Source organism: Embiotoca jacksoni, unplaced genomic scaffold (genome assembly GCF_022577435.1).
Source record: "Embiotoca jacksoni isolate LCO1_2020_lvr unplaced genomic scaffold, fEmbJac1.0.p SCAF_18, whole genome shotgun sequence".
NCBI lineage: Eukaryota > Metazoa > Chordata > Actinopteri > Embiotocidae > Embiotoca > Embiotoca jacksoni.
In genome coordinates, this window is record NW_027185318.1 from 10,737,127 (window position 1) to 10,757,707 (window position 20,581).

At 41.2% G+C, this 20,581-nt stretch overlaps 1 protein-coding gene across 1 annotated transcript in view; it reads left to right on the forward strand.

The window, feature by feature from the left end:
* Positions 1-20,581, forward strand: part of slc25a21 (solute carrier family 25 member 21) — an 83,704-nt gene that overhangs the window by 825 nt on the left and 62,298 nt on the right. The window lies entirely within an intron of this gene.

Below are 20,581 nucleotides of genomic sequence, written 5' to 3' on the forward strand. Positions count from 1 at the left end.
TGTGGGTAAATATTTGAGCAATTTTACCACTAAATATAATCGTACACCAACCCCCGACCTACGACCTGACAAAAGATACCTGTATCCCGCACAAAGTATATGGAGCCTCGGCTGAAAACCCTTTTGTAAATCTATACATTGGTGGGAAACATTTTGTATTTGTCGTCTTAAATTTGATCCCGATATAAGCGACACTTAGGCCTGACGGAGGCTGTTAGAGCCGCACCAAACATTTGTGTCGGTTAGGTTTTCCACTAAATTTATGAAGCTGAGAATGTTAAAAAAAATAAAATAAATAAGACTTCAAAAGCAGAAAAGTTCAATTTGAAGGAAGGACGTGGAGCGATTGGCTTCGATTACAGAACAGAATTTCTTGCAATCTGATGCAGCACGTTTTGCATTTGGCTCACTTCATCTGAGACTATCGACATGATTTTTTATTTTTTTTTAATTTTTTAACATGTAACGTCGTTCAGCTTTTAACCTAAACCTTGAAAATACGCCTCGACGTGACGATAGACTTTGAATTTGCATTGAAGAGAAGAAGTCAGCAGTCGCAGCTGCCTCCAGGGATGGTTGCGACATCGGAAACGCGGTACAGCAACACTGCAGTCAAACTGGGGCATCCGTTGGGACTTCAGCGTTCGCATCTAGGTTAGTTTATGATCTGGAAACCCGATGAACATAACAAATGGGGCAGCCTTAACTTCATACCAAAAAAACAAACCAAAAAAAACAAAGGCACTGTGCCAAGCCAGGAAGTGAGCAGAGGGGAGTCCTCTTGACTCTCTGATCTAACCTTCGCAGAAAACACCTCTGTTGCTTCCTTTCTTCTGCTGTGAGCACAGACTGTATTAAACGTAAATATTGAGTCACTATTGCACAACTTGACAGACATGCCTCCTGTTTAAACAGGCAAAGACAATATAAAGACAGAGAGAGAGAGAGAGAGAGAGACAGCAACTGGTGGGATGGTAGTTAAAATAGTTTACCGTGGAGGTGGATAAAGACTCGCAGCATTTACGTGACTTGGATGTTAGAAATGGAGAAAAAAAAAAAAGAAAAAGAAAAACTATGAATGAACACGTTTTAGAAAATTGGTTCATCTCTATTCAGCTCTATAATAATTTTAGATGACGTATGTGGTGCTGTTGAACTGTACTCCATTGTACAGAGGGGTGTTTCTGTTATATGCCCTAATTGATAAAAGGTGGACAGAATATTGACACCTGGTACTTGTAAGTATAATAAAATGTGCTTAATGAGGCATTGCAAAAACATATATAGATATATATATATATATATATTTTTTGTAATCCTGCTGACAAACGGTTAACATAGCCTCCTTGGCAGGAGGCCACCGCAGTCTTTATTTTTCTTGTATTATAGGATACAGGATTGATAGTCAGCCAAATAAGAAACACGTCGGACGACAGCACAGGTGGAAGTCTTTCTGCTGATGTCAGAGATTCTGGGGTTGATTCTGCAGCCGATTGGATCGTCATTGCATTCGACCTGAAATTCCAAGTTGTTGTTTTTTTCCCGTCACTTCACTGAACCTGAAGACATTAGATGCAAATACATTGTTCCTTTTTTTTTTTTTTTATATTATTATTTTTTTTTAAAAATCATTTTAAGGGATTATCAAGAACAAGCGCCGACTTTGTCTTTATGGTGTCAATTTTTTTTCAAGCGATCAAGCCGACATCTGCGTCCAATTACGACCGCAAAGCGCTTTCCTCGTGTGTTTGTTGATGTGCTCTTTCACCACATTGAGCCACACACCGAAGGGCGTCCTTCATCTTTCTGTCCACAGAAAGTCTCTAGCTAAATCTGCATAGCTTCAATATTCAGTAAATATTGAGTTTAGGGAAACCGTTCCGATGACTGTTGTCTCAAACTTCAGTGTTCCCAGTGAAATATTTAGATTTGATATGTTTGGATTTGGCTGTTTGAACGACTAAAGCTATAATCAATCCTGTTGAGTGGACAAGTGCTCAAGAAATGTGCCGCAAGCAAAGACCAAAACATTTCATGTATCAATCAAATCAGTTTTATTTAAGGTGTAAAATCACCAAAACAGCACAGTTGCCCAGGAACTTTACAATCACGAAGGATACACATGCAGCGGGCAATAAGCACTTAAAGTTAGACAACCGCATTCAAAACATAGAGGCAAAAAAAAAAAAATGTTTTTGAAAATATATTTCCCTCCGTCACGTTTCTCTTGGACCTCCAGTAGTTTTACCTTCCTTATTTGGCTCTGTTGTGAAAATGTGTCTGTTTCCGAGTTGAGTAGAGGCCCTTTATTACTTCAAACGTGGCTTAATATCTTCTTGTGGTTCATGTTGCAGCCAGATAACCATTCAGTCTTCTCTCATTGCCATGAAAGTGATTGTTTTTACAACTGCCACCCCCCCCCAAAAAAAAAAAAAAAATCATACAGCGTTTAAAGTTTGTCTAAACAGCTTGTGCAGGATATTCCAGGTGTTTTCACAGCCAAAAGCTTCTGTGCTTCCAATATTTACCTCATTCTCTCCAGCGCTTTTCTCACTTACAAAGGCCTTTTTGAGAAAGACCCAACGGTAGCTCCCAACAGTAGTAAGCTGAGGGTGTTTGTAGCCGCGTGGATACAAGAGGCCAGAAACGAAGGCCATAAATAGGCTGAAAGTCTAACTTTTGTGCCCAGGGTTCACCATCTTCTTCTTCTTCTTCTTCTTCTTTTTTTTTTTTTTTTTAATGCTGTTTCAATAAGCAGTCGGCCAGTAATGAAGTATTCAGGGCGTAAGTTGTCTCAGGTGATGTTTTCATGAGAAATGAGGTGTCACGTGTATGTATATATACTTAGTGCTATATAACTGCCGCTTGTGCCTCCCTGTTGACGCCTCACGAGCCCCCTGGGTCTGACAACCTGCTGTCCTGAAGCTGAGGGGGCTCTCGTCTGTCCTCGCCGGGGACGACGGGAGCGTACAGAGGACAGAGGTTCCTACCTGAGCAGAATGACCTCAGTGTTCCTGCTCTCTGCCGAAGGCGTTTTTTTTTTTTTTTTTTTTTTTGTGTGTGTGTGTTTTTTTTTCTTCTTTTTCTTCCTCATCTTGATTCACTGTTAACAAGAATGGAGAGAGACTGCTGATAATTTATGTACAACCCGGTCACAGGGGTTAAAATAAACGTGATTTAGGTGGAGAAAGGTTTCGTTTGGTGCTCTGTGAAGTAATCTGATCGCAGTTTGAGATTCAGCAGTGTGTTGCTGACCTTTTTATAGAGGTCGGTGTGTTGGCTGAGCTTCGCGTCGTTGTAACGGTTGCATTTCTTTACCCGCGATGAGATGAAAGTTCGTGTGGAGCGAACTGACTGCCTGTTGGAATACAGTATGTTGAATTTGTGATTTGTGCGTGTTCCTGTGAACTACCCGCTAAACCTTTTTGACAATCACTTATGCCTATCTTTTTGTTTTTGTTTTTTGTTAAACAAAAATATCAACCATTCACTCGTGCCAATTTTTCAGCTTTGAGGATTTCGCTTTTTGTACATCAGCGATCCCCAACCGTTTCTTATTTCTATCTTTTGCTCTTTTGTTTCCGCTCTAAATCTTGAAAATATATTGAAATGAGACAATTGGAGAAGTTTAGAGGTCTAAACTGGACACCTGTAATGAGAGGTTGCAAGTGACTCAACTTTATTTGGAGAAATCAATGTTCGGGGAACACTGTCTTACAGTATGTAATTGTAAACTGAATATCTTTAGTGTTGGCGGGATGAAACTATCCATTTATTGATATTTTATGAGGGGTCTGAAATTGCAGAAGCCCTTTTCACTATTTTCTGACATTTTACAGCCCAAGCAATTCGTCAGCGGAGGAAATAACTGACGGGCTAAAATACAGTTGCCAGTCGCAGCCCTCGTGTCTTTGCTGGTGTTATTATATTATGTGTGTATTTCCAATAAGTCTGAAGTTTAACACAGTTATGCAGTAATTACTAAAAAACGTTCATACTTTCATTCTGCAGTGCAGATCTGTGCAGTTTATATACTGAAACTCTTTGAATGCATATTTTAACGTCTTTTCCTATTTTGTCCACAAGGGGGTAGTAAATGCATGCTGTATTTTGTATGAGTAAAGGGCTGTTACAACTTTTCAGTGGATAGGTGTAAGTCATTACCTTTGGATACAGATTGTAGTGATGCATTAGTGCTCTGCATCATTTGGGGAGCTTACAAGTATTTGTTCTGAATTTAACACACAAAAAAAACAAAGTTTGATTTTTGCTTTTTTTATTAAAAAAAAAAAAAAAAAAAAAAAGACAATTAAAAGATGGAAGTAGGAGCAGAGATATTAAAAAAAAAAAATACACGTCGTTATGATTAAACACAGAATAAACTCCGGCTTAGAAATAGAAAATCTCTCTAGTTACATGCTCTGTGCTGTAATGTTTTCTCCAAGTCCTTTGTTATTTCCTCGGTAGATGCTTTTTAAAAACTCCATGAGTAAATCGATCCGTCTCCAGCAAATGGACTGTGACGACATGAGACAACCGCCGCGCGCGTGATTACTGCGGCGCTCCTTGCAGACTGTCAGAGCCTCGTTTGGATCTAATTGGTTTTAAACGGGGAACCTGAAATCAGTCGGGAAAAGAACAAATAAAGCCAGTTAGGCTAAATGAAGGAGATGATGAAAGGAGGAGAGGGGGAATCAAATAAATATAGTCAAACAACGAGTGTGCGTGTGTGTGTGTGTACAAAGAGTGTGCGTGCGTGTGCGCGCGTGGGCAGGGTATCCATTGACAGAGACTGCATTTACAATGAGGTTTTTTTTTTGGTTTTTTTGTTTTTTTTCTTTCCCCCCCTCCAGAGTGGCTGCACCAATCACAGCCGAATTAGGTCTAATATTTATTTCCAGAAACAATTGCAGGCTACACGTTTCAGCGTGGCTTTGATTGAACTCCCGGCGGACATGTTGTAGACAGATGTTTAGATGACCTCATGTTTGAAGTAATGTTGATTCTGGATGGGGTGCTTCTTGGCCTATTCCTCTAAAATCAGCCTCCCACCTCTCTCGCGCTCTCGCTCTCTCCCTCTCCCTGTCTTAAATTTTTTTTTTTTTTTTTTTTTTAAATCCTTCATATTTAATGTGTGCTTTGGCTCGCATTAAATACCACCCATTTACATTTTTTTGTTCCATCCCTGACAGACAGATGTCCGCGCGCACGGGGTCGTGGATGGCTTGGTTAAAATGAGCCATGATAGTGGCGAGGGATGGCTGCATATAACCGGACGCATGTGTCTTGTGTTCCCTTTGTCTCCGAACAGGAACGGACTTCAACCGCCAAGGCTTGTAAACAGTGGAGGAGACGGGGGCCCCCCCAAAATCGTTCGAATCTTTCTAATCAATTTCTTGATCGAGGTCATCTCGGACAGTAATTTGAGCGAATTTGTTCTCGTGTTTCTTCAGGAATAAATTGCACGCTGCAGGGTGTGCAGGCTGTTATTAAAGTAACCCCTCATTTAATATAGAAGAAATAGACTACAGCACACTAATCAATCCCAAAGTAAACACGAGAGATTTATTATCTCCGTCGACTAATTACCGTCATCGGGAAATGTGAATGATCACAATGTCAGAAGAAATTAGTCGAACATGCACGCATTACTTTTAATGGCAGCCTAATTAATGCAATACAAATGCATCGCGTCCCGAAATAGACATAAAGCCAAAAGGCTTCAAATGTTGACGCTAAAATAATAAATGCTTTTGCATAATATCTGTTTTTATAGCTGCGAAATGATAAAGGATCAGGCCTTTATATTGATGGGGATTGCTTTTGCGAACGTTTATTTTCCCATGCAAAAAAAAAATAAATAATAAATGTTATAATCCAGGAAAACCAGGAAAAGTAATATCTGCCGAGGTAAATATTGGCTCGGTTGGTCACATAGCCTGTGTTCAAAACACACCTCATTAACAACTCCAGGGGAGTATGAAGGGGATTTTTCGTTCAGGACAGACGTGAGCAACTTCAGTTCATGCTCTTAGGAGTTGGCTTCTGGCTGAGATGCAATCAGCGCGACTTGTGCCTCTGTATGAAAATATTTTAGAGTGAAGTTTAAAAAAAACCCAAAAAAACAATCTAAACATATTTTTGTTAATTAAAAATGTAAAATAAAGATGGAATACGATGCCTCCTTGATTTATCTATTCAATTAACATTTTTGCAGCCACAATGCCAGCAGCAAAATCTAATTTGACGACGTTTCACTTTGAGTCCTGTCAAGAGAAGCCTTCGAGGAATCATTGATTTTGTTTTTGACAAGTAGCCCACAATCAATTTTCACCGAAATTCCCCGTCATCTGTCTCTGTCAAATCTTGGATGTCACAAACTAAAGACCGAGGTATGAATCTTTAGGAGGGACTCCCCGACATATTTATGTAAAACATGCATAAAGTTAAATGCCCTTAAGAAAACAGTGTTGTTCTTTTTTAATCTTTTTTTATTATTATTATTATTTTATTTTTTTACATGCTCTGTAGAAATAAAAATAGAGCCGCTTTATGATGCATTCCTGTATTGATAGTTTTAAGAGGGTTCTCTTTTTCAGCTGGCAGGTTAGAGTTGGCTATAAATAAGAGAAACCACGGCCGCTCACGCACAGTCTGCACAGAAATTACACTGTTTGTCAGTTTACTGATATGATGTATGAGCTGCAGCCGCGCTCGCGACGTTATCTTAATGACGTGATTTATGAAAACGGTTCTCTGGCGGAGTTTTGAGGCGACCGGAGGAGGCCAGGGAGGTGCGCGTGCGTGCGTGCGTGTGAGAGAGAGAGAGAGAGAGTCCAGCCAAGACAGGCTGACGCGCAATTACCGGTCTGTACTTGCTCGAGCTCGAACCGGCACGCGCACTGCACCTCAACAGCGAGCCAAGAGAGGCCGCGTGCACTGCAGCGACTTCTGAATCAGCAGTTGTTAGCCAGGGGAGAATCCAGGGGGGACATTTAGGTGACGCATTACTGTGTCATTAATAACATGATTTCGTTCCTACGCTGCCTGTATTACACTAATATTATTATAGCTGCCATTACCCTTAATGTCAGTAAATCATTGATTTGAACTCATAGTAATCTGGCCTCTGGTAGTTAAATGTAAAAACTATAAACACCGTGATTGCCCAACACACTCTTCTGCTGTTTAAATCATATGGATGTAAATACATGAGCTGCAAAAAGTGTGTGTGTGTGTGTGTGTGTGGTGGGGGTGGGGGGGACTCAATATTATCCAATTGGGATGTTTTGGTGGACTGATGATCTTTCTCCTGCTCAGTCGTACATGACCGTGCAGAATACAAGCTATCAGCAGTCCCGCCTCCCAGTCATCACTTATTTGCCAAATCACACTAATGGGTTGTAAGTTTTATAAATGGAAGGTTATCAGTAATTTATGGTTTATTTGGAATTAATTAAGAACAATGATTTGGGACGTGGCCATCCCAGCACGAAGAATCTAACCGGGTAAAGTCAGCGTGAACTGTGATGATGAGGTTTCTGTGTATCAAGCCTTGGCAGTACATTCATTTCAATCAGTTTCATTAAGACAGGCCTTCGAACCTGCGAACCTGCGAACCTGCGAACATTTTCATAACAATCTCTTAATAATCTCATGGTCAGGCACACACAGGACATTTATCATACATGCAATAATAATAATAATAATAATAATAATAATTATACTGTTATGGTAATGGTGGATTCTGGAGGATAATTATGATTGCTTAACATGGGAGGCTTTCTCTGGACCATTGCCTCCTATTTAGCAGTACCAGTTATTAGAACCAGGACCCCGCACCGCAGGGAGCCCAGTGGGACGGATTTGTTAGATGGTGGTGCAAAGAATGTTTTATCGCATCATTGCATGATTTCATACTGCGAACAAGGTGATCACGAAGATCCTCCCCACCTTTGTGCTGCACGACGCTGTACCGCTCAGCATTCCAGTAGCGCAAGTCATCATTGTGTACGTGTTGAGAGGAGAGAACGGCGTGCTGAACAGGACAAATGTAAAGGAAGCACTGAGATCACTCCAAAATTGCGTGGCAGCAGAAAAGTGAAGGCATAAATAGTACAGCACATGGCAACAATAATAAAACTTGGGAGGGAAATCAGCTCAACAAGCTATGCTTAATTGAGCACTTAGACTAAGTAGTGAAGGAGCAAAAAGAGAGTGACCCTGTAAGAAAATGAAAGGTTACAGTTGGGAGTTTGGACCGTGTGTGTTTGCATGCATCTGGATTATGTATCCGTGCAAAGGAAATGGCAGCTGGTGCGTGTGCTGTGTCTTTCATGCCACGAAATGGTCAAGTGTATGTGTTTGTTTGTTTGTTTGCGTGTGTGTGTGCATCCGAGTGAGATATCTGTGCCGGGAAATTGGATGTAATTTGCGTGTGTTTGCGTGCGCATCGGAGGAAATAGATCTATTTAAGCGTGTGTGTGTGTGTGTGTGTGTGTATGTGTGCGTGCGTGCGTGCGTGCGTGTGTGCGTGTGGATTATGTTTTCAGATGTGTGCATATTTTTGAGTCTTTACTGTAATTAAATCACAGTGGAAACGAGCTCTTCCTTTGGAGAGCTGCTGTCTGTCATCATCTCTGTGTCGCCGTTAGACGGGGCATTGCGGCATTCGACGTCCTGCAAATAATCGCAAGTTTGAGCGGCGAAAAACGCCAAAGAAAACCCTTTTTTAAGAATACCGACTTAGCCACTCAAGAGCCACGACATGCCCTCTGTTTATGCTCTACCACCTTGTTCCTCATGAACACTGACGTGTGTTGAAAAGTCTTGAATTGGGCATTTAACCTCCTGCCCTGTAACTCGTAGCCACAGTTGGTAGCAGGTCAGACATGTGGGCCTTTTCCCTGCTGCGGTGGAGGTAACCGCTGGATGGATTCCTAATGCCGCTTTTTCAGGCTCGCTGGGTTTTGATCTCTTGTTTAATAGTTTTTGTTTTGTTACAGGAAATCTTCAAAAAAAAAAAAAAAAGTCAAGGCCACGGCAAACCTCATGTTATTTCAACTGAATTTGATACAAGAGTTCAGATACAGTAATTACAAACCCTCCGAGCTCCTGCTGTAAGCACTGAAATATAAATAAACATAATAAGTACTGTCAAAAAAACAAAAACAAAACCGGACAAACTAAAAAAACCTGAATTACATGGCTTTTTCTCCGTGTGTGTGTGCGTGCGTTTATGGATGTGTTCATCGTGTGTGTGTGTGTGTGTGTGTGTGTGTGTGTGTGTGTGTGTGTATGTGTCTGTGTCTGTCTGCCTGCCCTGTGATTCTCTGGATGAGCTGGAAATTTACAACACAGGTTTTTACTGTAAGCCTCAGCCAAAAACTGTAATTCTTTCTCCCCTTTTAGCTCTGCAGTTGGGAGACAGGCCTGCCCACTTTGGGTTAACTCTATCAAGATGAACAGCGTTTGGGCCAGTGCAGTAATCATAATGTAATTTGTTGTGCTCATGGGCCAATTTGTGTCGTTTCGGAGGATGTATCCCGTGCCTGGTGGCCATGCGAGAGCATGTCCCGGGGCAAGGCTTTAATTAGGGAAGCTCAGATTTATAGACACTTTGTATTATTTCTGATCTCGAGCGGTCGGAGGATGACATACTGGTAGAGAAGGACGCTGGCGCAGGACGAGGAAAAATTTGATAATGAGAAACAAAACTGAATGAAAGGTCATGTTAGGAATTTGTTTACCATTTCATTATCATCGTGAAATCAAAGAGTCCTGCAGTGAAATCAAAGCAGACACAAATGTCACAGTCTGGAAAGAGTTTATAAAGATCCCAGTGAGAGGTATGCACCAGTTCTCTTCAATTTGTTTGAGATGAGAGCGAACAGTGGAGGGTTTGAAGGAAGCTGCCAGGTTGCAGAAAAGAGGAGTGTGTTGGTGTTTATCTGTTGGTGAGGCTGCAACCGAGAGGATCATCTAAATTTATCTGGTTTTGATTTGTGATTAAAAAAAAAAGTGTATATATATATATATATATATGTGTGTATATATATATGTATGTATATGTGTATATATATATGTATGTATATGTATATATATATGTATGTGTATATATATATGTATGTATATATATGTATGTATGTATATATATATATATATATATATATATATGTATGTATATATATTTAAAAATATATATATATAAAGACGGAGAGTAAAACATTGTTCATATGAAGAGGAAAAAAAATAAAAAAAATCCAGGCTTTTCACATTTTGGCATTAATTTGCCGCACAGCTTTTTTTTAATGAGGATTAAAATGATTTGCCTTTAGAGGAGAATCTGATCCAAAATATTTCATGAAAAATGATGACTCAGACAGAGGGCAGAAGAGAGCCATATTGCTGCTTTTTAATCCACCTCAGTAATGTGTTGAGTTAAGAGTTTGTGCTTTTTTTTTTTCCCCCCAGTGGAACTTTTAGCTGTAAGCACATGGTGAAGTTCATGGATTTTAAGGTAATATGAAGATGGATAACTTTACTGATCCTGCCTCGTGTACCATGCAAACCGTTTCACTTCAGCAAGACATACAACTCTCAGAATATGAAATAATCCTTTCACATCTGTGTTTAGTTTGCCACAGGTATCATTGGAAATGTTAATATTACCAGCACGAAGAACTGACACAGCAGACGCCGTCCACATTTATTCTGAAGGGCCTCCAAGCTTTCATTCAGCACACTGACTCCTGAGATCCAAAACGTGACTCAGACGTGACACGCGCTGTATTTTCAATGGCCGTTTATGCGAGTTTTAAAACAAGAGTTCACACCGAGATGCGTTTGGTAGAACGGAGACCTCACACAGGGCGCCCCCCCCCGGACCGGCAGCTCCGCGGCGTTTGATGCGGGTCCAGCGGTTGGGAGGGCGGGTGGAGGTGGTGGTGGTGGGTGGGTGGGTGGGGGGCGGCGGCAGTGGCCGATAAAATGGGGCAGAAGAAGGTTAAGTTATCAGCAGTGTGACAGTGCGAGCGCTCAGCCGGGCAGCTCTGTAATCAGAGGCTCTGACAGAAGCTTTCTCGATAAGAATCCCCCCAGAAGCTCGGTGGGAACACACAGGCGGACAGCTGTTTCTATAAGAGAGGCCATTGATGTTGGCATCTTCAAAAGGAGAACGTGAAACCAACAGTAGATGTAGCAGAGCATGTCTTTCTTTCTTTTTTTTTTGTTTTTTTTTTGTTTTTGTTTTGTTTGTTTTTATTTAATTATTTATCTAGCAGCTGATTTATTCTCTTTCCATATTTGTAACTTGTAGATTTTTTTATTTTTTTTCCCCCCACCTGATATTGTGTTTTCCAGGTTTTGCACGTGGTCTGTTACAGTTCGAGGGGGATTAGTCAAAACATTTTTCCCTCCGTCTTTGCCTGTGTACCGCACAAGGAGAAATCTTCTGAGAGCTCCATTGGTGTTCTGGTCTTTTCCTGAATTGCGGTACTCTCGGGTGTGTTTCATAATGGTACTTGGACCGTTGCAGCCTGATATATCGCACCCGAGGGAGAGGCCGCTCTCTGCACCAATCTATCAGTCCCGAGTCTGAGGAAGGCAGAATGACACGCTCATGCCGCTGCGATTACAGCCCCCCCCCCACCCTCCCACCCCATCATATTCAGACTTAAAATTGAGGGATATGGCTTTTTTTTTTTTTTTTTTCCCCCATTGAGGTCTTTTGAATGATCATATACAGGCAACTGTGGTTTTGCAGATTTTGTTTTTATTGTGATTACTTGAGGAAATGTTGTGTTAGTAAAATATTTTTTCTGCAGGATTATTTAATTGTCGTCCTTCACTCATTTTGTCCGCTGCTGTACAAACAGGAGAACGTAAGTAGATCCGTTATTCGTCGGTGCGCTTTATTTTGATAGTTCATTGATATTTACCTCACCTACCCTTTCTGATTTAATACATTTGTTATTCTAATGATTATAAAAATATTACTTGTACTAATTTTTGCAAACTTTACTCTACTCGATACAATAACACTATGGCTCTTGTTTTGTTTTAAGTGGAAAGGAGACAAGGTAATTACCCTTGGGGCAATTAGAGAAAGGGGCTGAGGGAGTAGCAAAGTCATTTTCTAACCCAAACATCCTGGTCCGAGGGGCCGGAGCGGCTGGACAGCCTCCTGGAGGCCGCTGGCTGCCTGGCTCGCTGGGAGCCGTTCGCGGGGAAGCAGATCAGGGTTTGTTTTCTTTCTCTGGAGGCAGGCCTCTGAAACTTCTGCCAGATGAACTGCACCTGAAACGCAGCAGCTCTCCCAGCACCGTCAGCAGAGGGAGTGATTTACTGTATGTGGCCAGGCGTGCTCGTGTGCATGAAATCCTTTTAGTCAGCTTCATCACTCTGTGAGCGGTGCAGTGGATCAGGGAGGGAGTTTGTTGCTAGTTGATTTTTTTTTTTTTTTTTTTTCTTTTTCTGCAGCCTCGGTAAGGCGGATTGACAATGTTTGTGTGGTCCTGTAAACACGCACAACCCACATGATATAGTCGGCTTATTACAATATGCAATAAGATGGCAGTATGCTGCAACAACAACAACAACAACAACAAAAACCCTGCGACTTACTGTGCAAATCTCGTTCCTGTGGCTGTGATTTTTATCTCTGGGAATCATTAACCTGAACTGTGATTCATAATTTAATGCTTTTTCTTTATCATGTTAAGGCAAAGGTTTTCTGTTGTTTACGTGAGACATCACACGGTACCAATCCCTGAAACATAAAGAGTTTTTAGTTTACAACATCAAACACAACTTCAAAAGTAAAGTTCAAAACTTTAACCATGTTCCTTGATAATGGCCCAAAAGTCCAGGTGACAAGGCAACATTTTATGATTAATTGCTCAAAATCAATGAATAATTGATTTAATTTTTAATCCAAACATAACAAACTTTAAGTATAATAAACAAGCTTTTTTCTTTGGCTCTCAGGTGAATCAGCAGTTTTTCTTTGTCCTACATGATATCAAACTGCATATCTTTTTGGCTTTGGACTGATGTTTTCATAGATTAAACATCTGATTATTTAATTGAGAAAAATTAATCAAAATAAAAAAAATAAAAAAAAACATTAGTTGTGACCCTCTTTTTTAACATGTTTTAGGTTACCAATTAATACCTAATAGTGACACCACTGAGCCTAACGGAGAAGAAGTCCTCATGTTAGTATAGAAAGCAGTTCAAAACATTAGCTATAATCTCAAAGTCATTTTGTTACTCTGGGGAGCTATATTGTAAATATTAAGTACCTCACTGAGTTGCACCTCAAGGCTTTGTGCTTCAAATGTGCTTGAATAATAGGTAAATCATAGGAAGGTAATAATTCCATTTGATAGGGACACAGGAGCTTTTTATGAAAAGGATGGCTATTTTGAATGTAACGTCAAATATATGGACGGCAGATGTTCAGATAGAAGCTGAAAACATGGTTTGGATTAGAGCGATTAGTAAATAAATCAGAGGATTGACAGAAAATGAACTAGCAACAAATCTTGCCAATGTGGCAACTACTCAGCCACTGAGTCACCCAATCAACAACAATCCTGATAATCAAGAGCAAAAAAATACCAAATGATTGATGCACTAATTTCATTGACTTCATCTTTTCTATATTCAATAGTGAGCCGAAACCTTTTGGGTTTTGGTCTGTCAAACAAAATAAGACATTTTATAAGTTAAACTGTCAGTCTAGAAAATCATTGGTGGATAAATCGATAATAAAAATGAATCTCCGCTCTAGTTGGGACTGTTGATATGTCAGTTAGTGAGCAGACATATATGGAGGCTGGATTTAAAGGGTGTAAGTACAGGATGTAACTTGTTTGTGTGTTAATGCTGCGCCTGCCGTGCTACAAAAAGTGCAGAGAAGCTGATGTGGTCATCGAAGGGGGAACATTGAAGAGATGAAAACCAAAGAGCTCAGAGAGATTTGGGCGTGGCAACGGGATTAAAGAGAAAAGCACAAGACAGCACTGGCACCGTCCCGCTCCCCCTCTGATCCAGTTGTGCGCTCGATGTGAGAATCACTGCTTAGAGCTAAGTCACGGTCCTGACAGTACGGGGCCAGAGAGCAGTTCAGAAGCTTAACGGCTTGCGAGTGATACCCATCAGGGAAGAAACGGGGCGGAAAGCTCTGCGTAAAAATCCTTCATGAAAAATTGAGCTTTGTGGGAAAGCTAAAAGGGGGGAAATGGGCGTTTTTGTGAATCAAGCTGAGGCACAGTGAGCTGACTGGACGACAAATGTAATCCATTCATTAGTCACTCCAGTGAAGCCGATTCCCCTCCCTTCTATAGCTTTGTACATCTTCATCGGGGCCGCAGGGAGGGAGAAAAAAAAAGTAACTTCATATTTGCATTCACGACTGAATAAGAATTAGTCTTGGCCTCCCGACAGGAATCTCTAATGAGCAAACACTGGATGACATCATTTTGAGGTTTGCAGGGAATCAGCTTGATTAGAATAAGCCTCCACTCTCACCTCGGCCGGGCTGCCAACTCCTCTGCAGTCTGCCTGTCAAAGCCTCGCTCAGCTCTCCTATGGTTTTCATTTCAGACTTCTCCTCCCACACACCGTTTAATGTGGCGTGAGTACGTTGAAGAAAAATGAGTTCTGCTGCTGACGTTTCGTTTTGCGCAGTCTTGTTACTTGCATTTCTTGCTGTTAACAAAGAGTACGGGATTTGTTTTCCTCCTGTTTATTTGTCACTGTGAGTTTGCACAGTTCCCTCTTTGCCGGGATGAGTGAGGCTCGCCATCGGCTCTCTAAAAACAACAAGCCTCACCAAACTTCCTAGATAATTAGCGAAGCATTTCACACTCTGCAGCACATCAAAAAGGAAATGGAAAATTGACAAATTAAGCTTGGTGGGTGTAGAGCAGGCGGGGTTTGTTTCTGGAGAGGAGAGTTGGTTGAGGTCCAATGCAGCACATGGTCACTCTAAAACAAGCTAACTGTGTAACTTAGCCCAATTTGCACCAATCAGCACAACTGTGGCTTTTTTTAATGCCCTGTTTTCATTCTTACGAGACATTTTTTATTTTGAATTCATTAGAGCTAATTTATTTACAATTGTTTATCATAGAGGCCTTATAACTGATTATAAGCACCAAGATAAACGCGAGAGGAATGTGCTAAATTGTAATTCAGCGGTACCACGGCACGTCTTGAATGGGATGTTTAGACAGAAGGATTGTTTTTAAATTTGGATACCGCATTTCCTGGGTGGGTCAGACAGGCATTTAAAACTCAATCAAACACTCAAACAGTCTTCGAGGTGATCAAAAAGTGTTTGATTTTGTTAAGTGTTGATTGTGTTAACTTCTCATTTGTGTAGTCTGTGCCTGCAAAGAATGCCAGGCAAATCTCTTTGGGATTATTAGGGCCTTCCTAATGATTGCTGTGGTTGAAGTCAAGGAAAACCCTCTGCATGTGATGGATTTGAAGGGATACCAATGTTGGTCTTGCATCCTTTTCTACGATCAAGTCTACATTCAAGATGCAAGTTAATGATCCAAATTTTGCAACTACACCAGTGTCAAAAAAGTTTGGCTTATTGAGTTTATGAAAGATTTGTTATGTTTAAACATGAGCGATTTTTTAAATTTTTTAATTTTTTTTAAATTTTATTTTTTTTATAATATTGGCAAATTCCTGTTGGCAGATAATGTTTATAGGGCAAACAGTTGATCAACATCAGTACCCGTGTTACACACGTTTTTGTGACCAGCGCCGTGTGCGCAGTTGTGTTTGCATCATGGGCCGGAAACTTGAACACACAAAGAGCGCACGTCAAACTCGGGAGATCGTCAGTGAAGACCGTTGAAATATTTCAGAAAGCCTTACACGGCTCATTGCAATGAAGCAGGTGAAGGTTTTCTGAGCGGCATTTACATTGCAAAAGAGGCAAAGGGAGGCAAACGTCTTCATCCGAGACCGAAGGAGGCGTGTCAGTTCAGGAGCTCTACCAGGTGGGCTTTCTTTGACATTCGCGTGGTGAATTCCCCCCCCCCCCCCCCCCCCCCCCAGGGTCAGACTGTCAACACCGAATTCTTTTGTTACTTTCTGAGAGAAAATATTCGGCACAAACGACCTGAAACTGTGGCACGATTGCTATTGAGCTCTGCAATAGGATGATGCGTGCAAGTTTCTCGCCCGCAACAGCACAATCGTTGGTCCCCGACCTCCCTACTTGCCAGATCTGGCTTCCTGCGACTTCTTTCTGTTCACCAAAATGAAGTTCAAGCTGAAGGGTCGCCGTTTTGACACTTGGAGGAGATCCAGCTCGAATCGCAGATGATGCTTGACGCATTCACGGAACGGACTTCCAGGGAGCGTTCAAAGAGTGGCAGGAACGCTGGGATTAGTGTATCGCTGAACAAGGGTACCACTTTGTCAAGGGATGACAGCCAGATATAAATATGGTTGGGTTTTTGGTTGTAATAGCGGAGTCTCTGATTCCCCCATCATCCTGGATCAGATGTCCTCAAGTTAAAAAAAAAAAAAAAAAAAAAAAAAAAAATCATCTATAACATGGCAAAAATCAGGAATCGTCTTGTAAAGGCCACTGTAAAGTTTTTGTGATACTTACGTCCACACATGCATATACTGTGAATTGAAACTGTACAATCAAAAGCACACTAACGGGACATGTTGCACATACTTGTATGCACACCCAGTGATTCTGGAGACCGCACCCCACTGAGTCAGTTCTGCAGCCCCAGCCCATCAGAGGGAACTGTCACCGTGTCCACTGTGGCACTCTGGAGAGTTGAACTTGACTGGAACATATGTCTTCAATTTTAATAGCTCTCCATTCCCCCAGATGGCCTGAAGGGGGGAGGGGAGGTTGCCTGAGAAGCTGCGTTTCATGTAAGAATAATTTGTGCTAAGTAGCTGGGCGATCTGTTTGTTACGCTAGAGCTGACAGTTTGTTTATGTTTCTTGAGGAGTATGATGGATGGGGCTGGAGTTGATGCTAATTAGACTAAATTGTTGCGAAGAATGCCGAGGGTCTGCGCTGCACTACCGTGGCCAGTTTCCATTGTTCCTGCGTCTTCGCACTTTGGGCGTAATTGAATGGAGCTTGGGCCCATTTATCATGGTGGTGGGCGTCCAGGGCAGGAAAGCAAACGGCTGGAGCTGGACGGAGGAGTTCGGGGAGAGGGATGTGACGGTAGGGAAGCAACCCACTGGAGAGAAAGGATGTCACTTCTTTTTTTTTTTTCTTTTTTTTTTTTTCAGGCCAATTAGAACAGACACAACCTGTCTCCAACTGGCCATGAAATTAATGTTTACACATGACCAGGGAAGATTAGCAGCTCTTAAACTCCTCCCCTTCAGCCTGACCGATATGGTCAACTGCAAAAGATGGCCATTAGGGGAAGTGTCACTGCCATGGTTGCCTCTTGAAACCGGGTCATGTTCACTCTCCAGTGCTTCAGGCTACAATTAAAAAAAATTATATATATATTGTTAACATTAAGATATCTGCTGCCAGAAACACAGAAATAGCAGTGCTGCTATAAGAAGTCAAATCAAGACTTTGATAGGATATGTGATATATATTTATTAACACTAAACCGCCAAAGTCCCCAGCCTTTAACTCTTCCTAAAAGTGGGTTATGTAGCGCCCCCTATGGTTAAAAATTGTCAAGATAAAGATGGATTAAAAGCGCCAGAAGGTCAAATTTAGCCCTTTTGAAAACACTTAAATTTTGTACATAAACTTTCTTGTTGTCTACTACCATGTGGGACTGTGTCATAACTCACAGACTATCCTTTAATATGGACAAGAGAAAGAGAATTATGAAAGTGAAGGAGCCATTAGACTTGCTCATTGCTTTGCAGGAAGCAGAGTCTGATGGTGGAGGATGTTTCTGATGTGCCCTGAGTTGATTCTGGATCTCACAGCAATCCTGAGCATCCACGTAAAGAGGGGACGTCCCACCCTTCATTACCTTGTTCAGTTATATTCATATAAACTTCATTTATATAGAACTATTATCATTATTTGATTATCATTTTGAAAATCGGAGCAATCTGTTGTTAGCGTTGGCAATTTGAGGTACATTTCCAGACTGATTCAGTGCTCATAAAGACAAGTTATTCCGGTTTAAAGTCTTGTTGAAGTAACTGGACTCATCAAATTTAGTTTCTAAAGAAACATTATTGTAGCATATTAGCAGTTAATTGACTTGTCGATCGCTACGTTGGTAATCACTTATTGATTTCAGGCATTTTTAAAAGCAAAACTGCTAAAAGTTTGAAAGTTACACGGTTCTCAAGGGAGGCTTTGCTGCTTTTCTTGACCTTACATTAAAGGAAACAGATTTTCTTTTGGATTTGAACAAACAAAGTAAGATATCACTTGATGATAAGGGAGGCATGCTAACCATTATAGAGGTTAGTATGCGTGTCTTTGTTTACCTGCAGTCCATATGCTCGCCTGTGTTTGTTTTCATGTTCCTACTGTAGGTCCGACCTTCTCCTCCATGTTTATTTTTTGCTCATTTGCTGTTTTTCCTGCCGGAGGAATCTCTTGAAAACGAAGAAAGGAAAAAAGTGAGGACATTAGTTTCAAAAGCATGTTTGGTCCATAAACCCTGCCAGCTCTGCTTTGACCGTTTCACGTGCTGAATGCTTGAAAACGTACACATTATGCATACACTTGCTTCTTCTTGCTCCCTCTCACATACATTCGACTGAGAATATTTCAGTTTAGGAAGAAAATGATTATTCCCACATCGGGGCCAAGTGAACACGTGTGCATATCCCAGATTAGACCTCATACTTAGTGCCTGGCAAGTTTGCCGAGTCTGACAATACAACATACTTGACCCTCGCGACATGTCCAGTGTTTAACACCCTCCTCATCCTAGAAACCAACCTGACACTTCATCTGCAAGTCATTAACCCCAAAACACTTGCAGCACAACAATGCTGTTAACAAAATGGCATTGTCACAGTTTCTGCATGTAAACGTGTGAAGTCCTTGCTAACAGAGAACAGAGCAGGCTGGATGCAGCACATGTTCAGACTCACACTGGCTTGTCAAGGATTTGTCCCCTGTGGTTGTGGCCTGGTTCAGCTGGAGTTAAACTCTCAGGGCCTCCAGTGTTCTGCTTTGTTAGCAAATAAACTATTGAACTATACCGTTGGGTTGGGCAATATATCTACATTTGATCGATATGGTGATATGACAGAAGGGGTTTTCTTTTCATGGTTATAAACTCTGCATCACAGTAAGTGTCATTTTTCTTCAACACGAGATATCTTGTACTTCACTGTAATTGTCCGTTCTCTGTGAATGTGCACCGGAGGCTCCAAGTTTCAAGTTGAATATCGGACCAGGGATTGGCTAATAAACGATTTGTGATGTCACAAATCCTGCTCATAGGCCCGCCCATTAAAATGAGATTTTCAATGAGTGCAGAGAAACTTTACCCTTTCAGTAAATGAATGTAAAAACAGGCTTCTAAACTCTGCACATACATCATTCAGTGCAATGAAGCTCAAACATTCAGCTGTAGGAACAAGGAAAACACATGTTGTTTATATTGTAACTCTTTGGAAGCCATAGGCTTGCTTTTTATTTATCATTTGGCAAAAATGTCAACTTGCAAATGTGATTATCTTCTTAATCCTGCATCATTTATTGCCATTCATTGTGAAGAATTCCCACCATTAAAGCTTGTGCCAGACTGCTATGAGGTAGTTAAGATCTAAAAAACATGCAAAAACACTAGGGCCCTTTAAGTCAGACATTCTGAAAATACCTTTCGCCAACTACTCCCACTTGTTGCATGAAGCCACGAGTTCAATCCAGATGCTTACAGTATTTTGTGTTCGAGATAGAAAGATGATGACTTTTTCCAGTTGAGTAAAAATGAGTGAAAATTGCAGGATTTAAATAAACAAAGCAAAACCTCAGTCATGAATCGGCCATAAAAAGGTCAACCCACCTGATGAAAGCTCTGTTCACTGAGAGGAAAACGTCTGTACGCGAGTGCACCAGAACTGTCCGGGCGTTCAGGAAGCCTGTTCTCTTGGCTCGGAGATGACACATCAGGATATCTTGTGGTTGTGATGTGTTGTGGTTTATTGAGGCATCTGTCAGTGGAGATATCCCTTCCTCCTCTTTATCCCAGTCAGGTTGTCGCATGTCAGAGTGAAAGACGGCCTTTAGAAAAGACGAGGGACTGACAATGAAACCAGACATTTAAAGTTTTATGCCGCTGCAACATTTCCCTGCGCACTCGCCACATGCCTTTTTGTACGTGAAGTGGAAAGAGCTCTGCGTGACTCAGTGTTCTTGATATTCTGGCGCTTTCTCTGGAATATGGAAAATACACAAGCAAACAATGAAATGGAGAAGTGCAAGGTGTGTTGCCAATAGTTATTTTTCTTCTGCAGTGTCAGAGTGATTTAGGGAGGATTCGATTTTTTTTCCCTTTAACTGTGTTCATGGAGAATTAAAAGTTTGGGGCTGCTGTCTCTGAAGCTCCACATGTGTCCTTATTGGCCT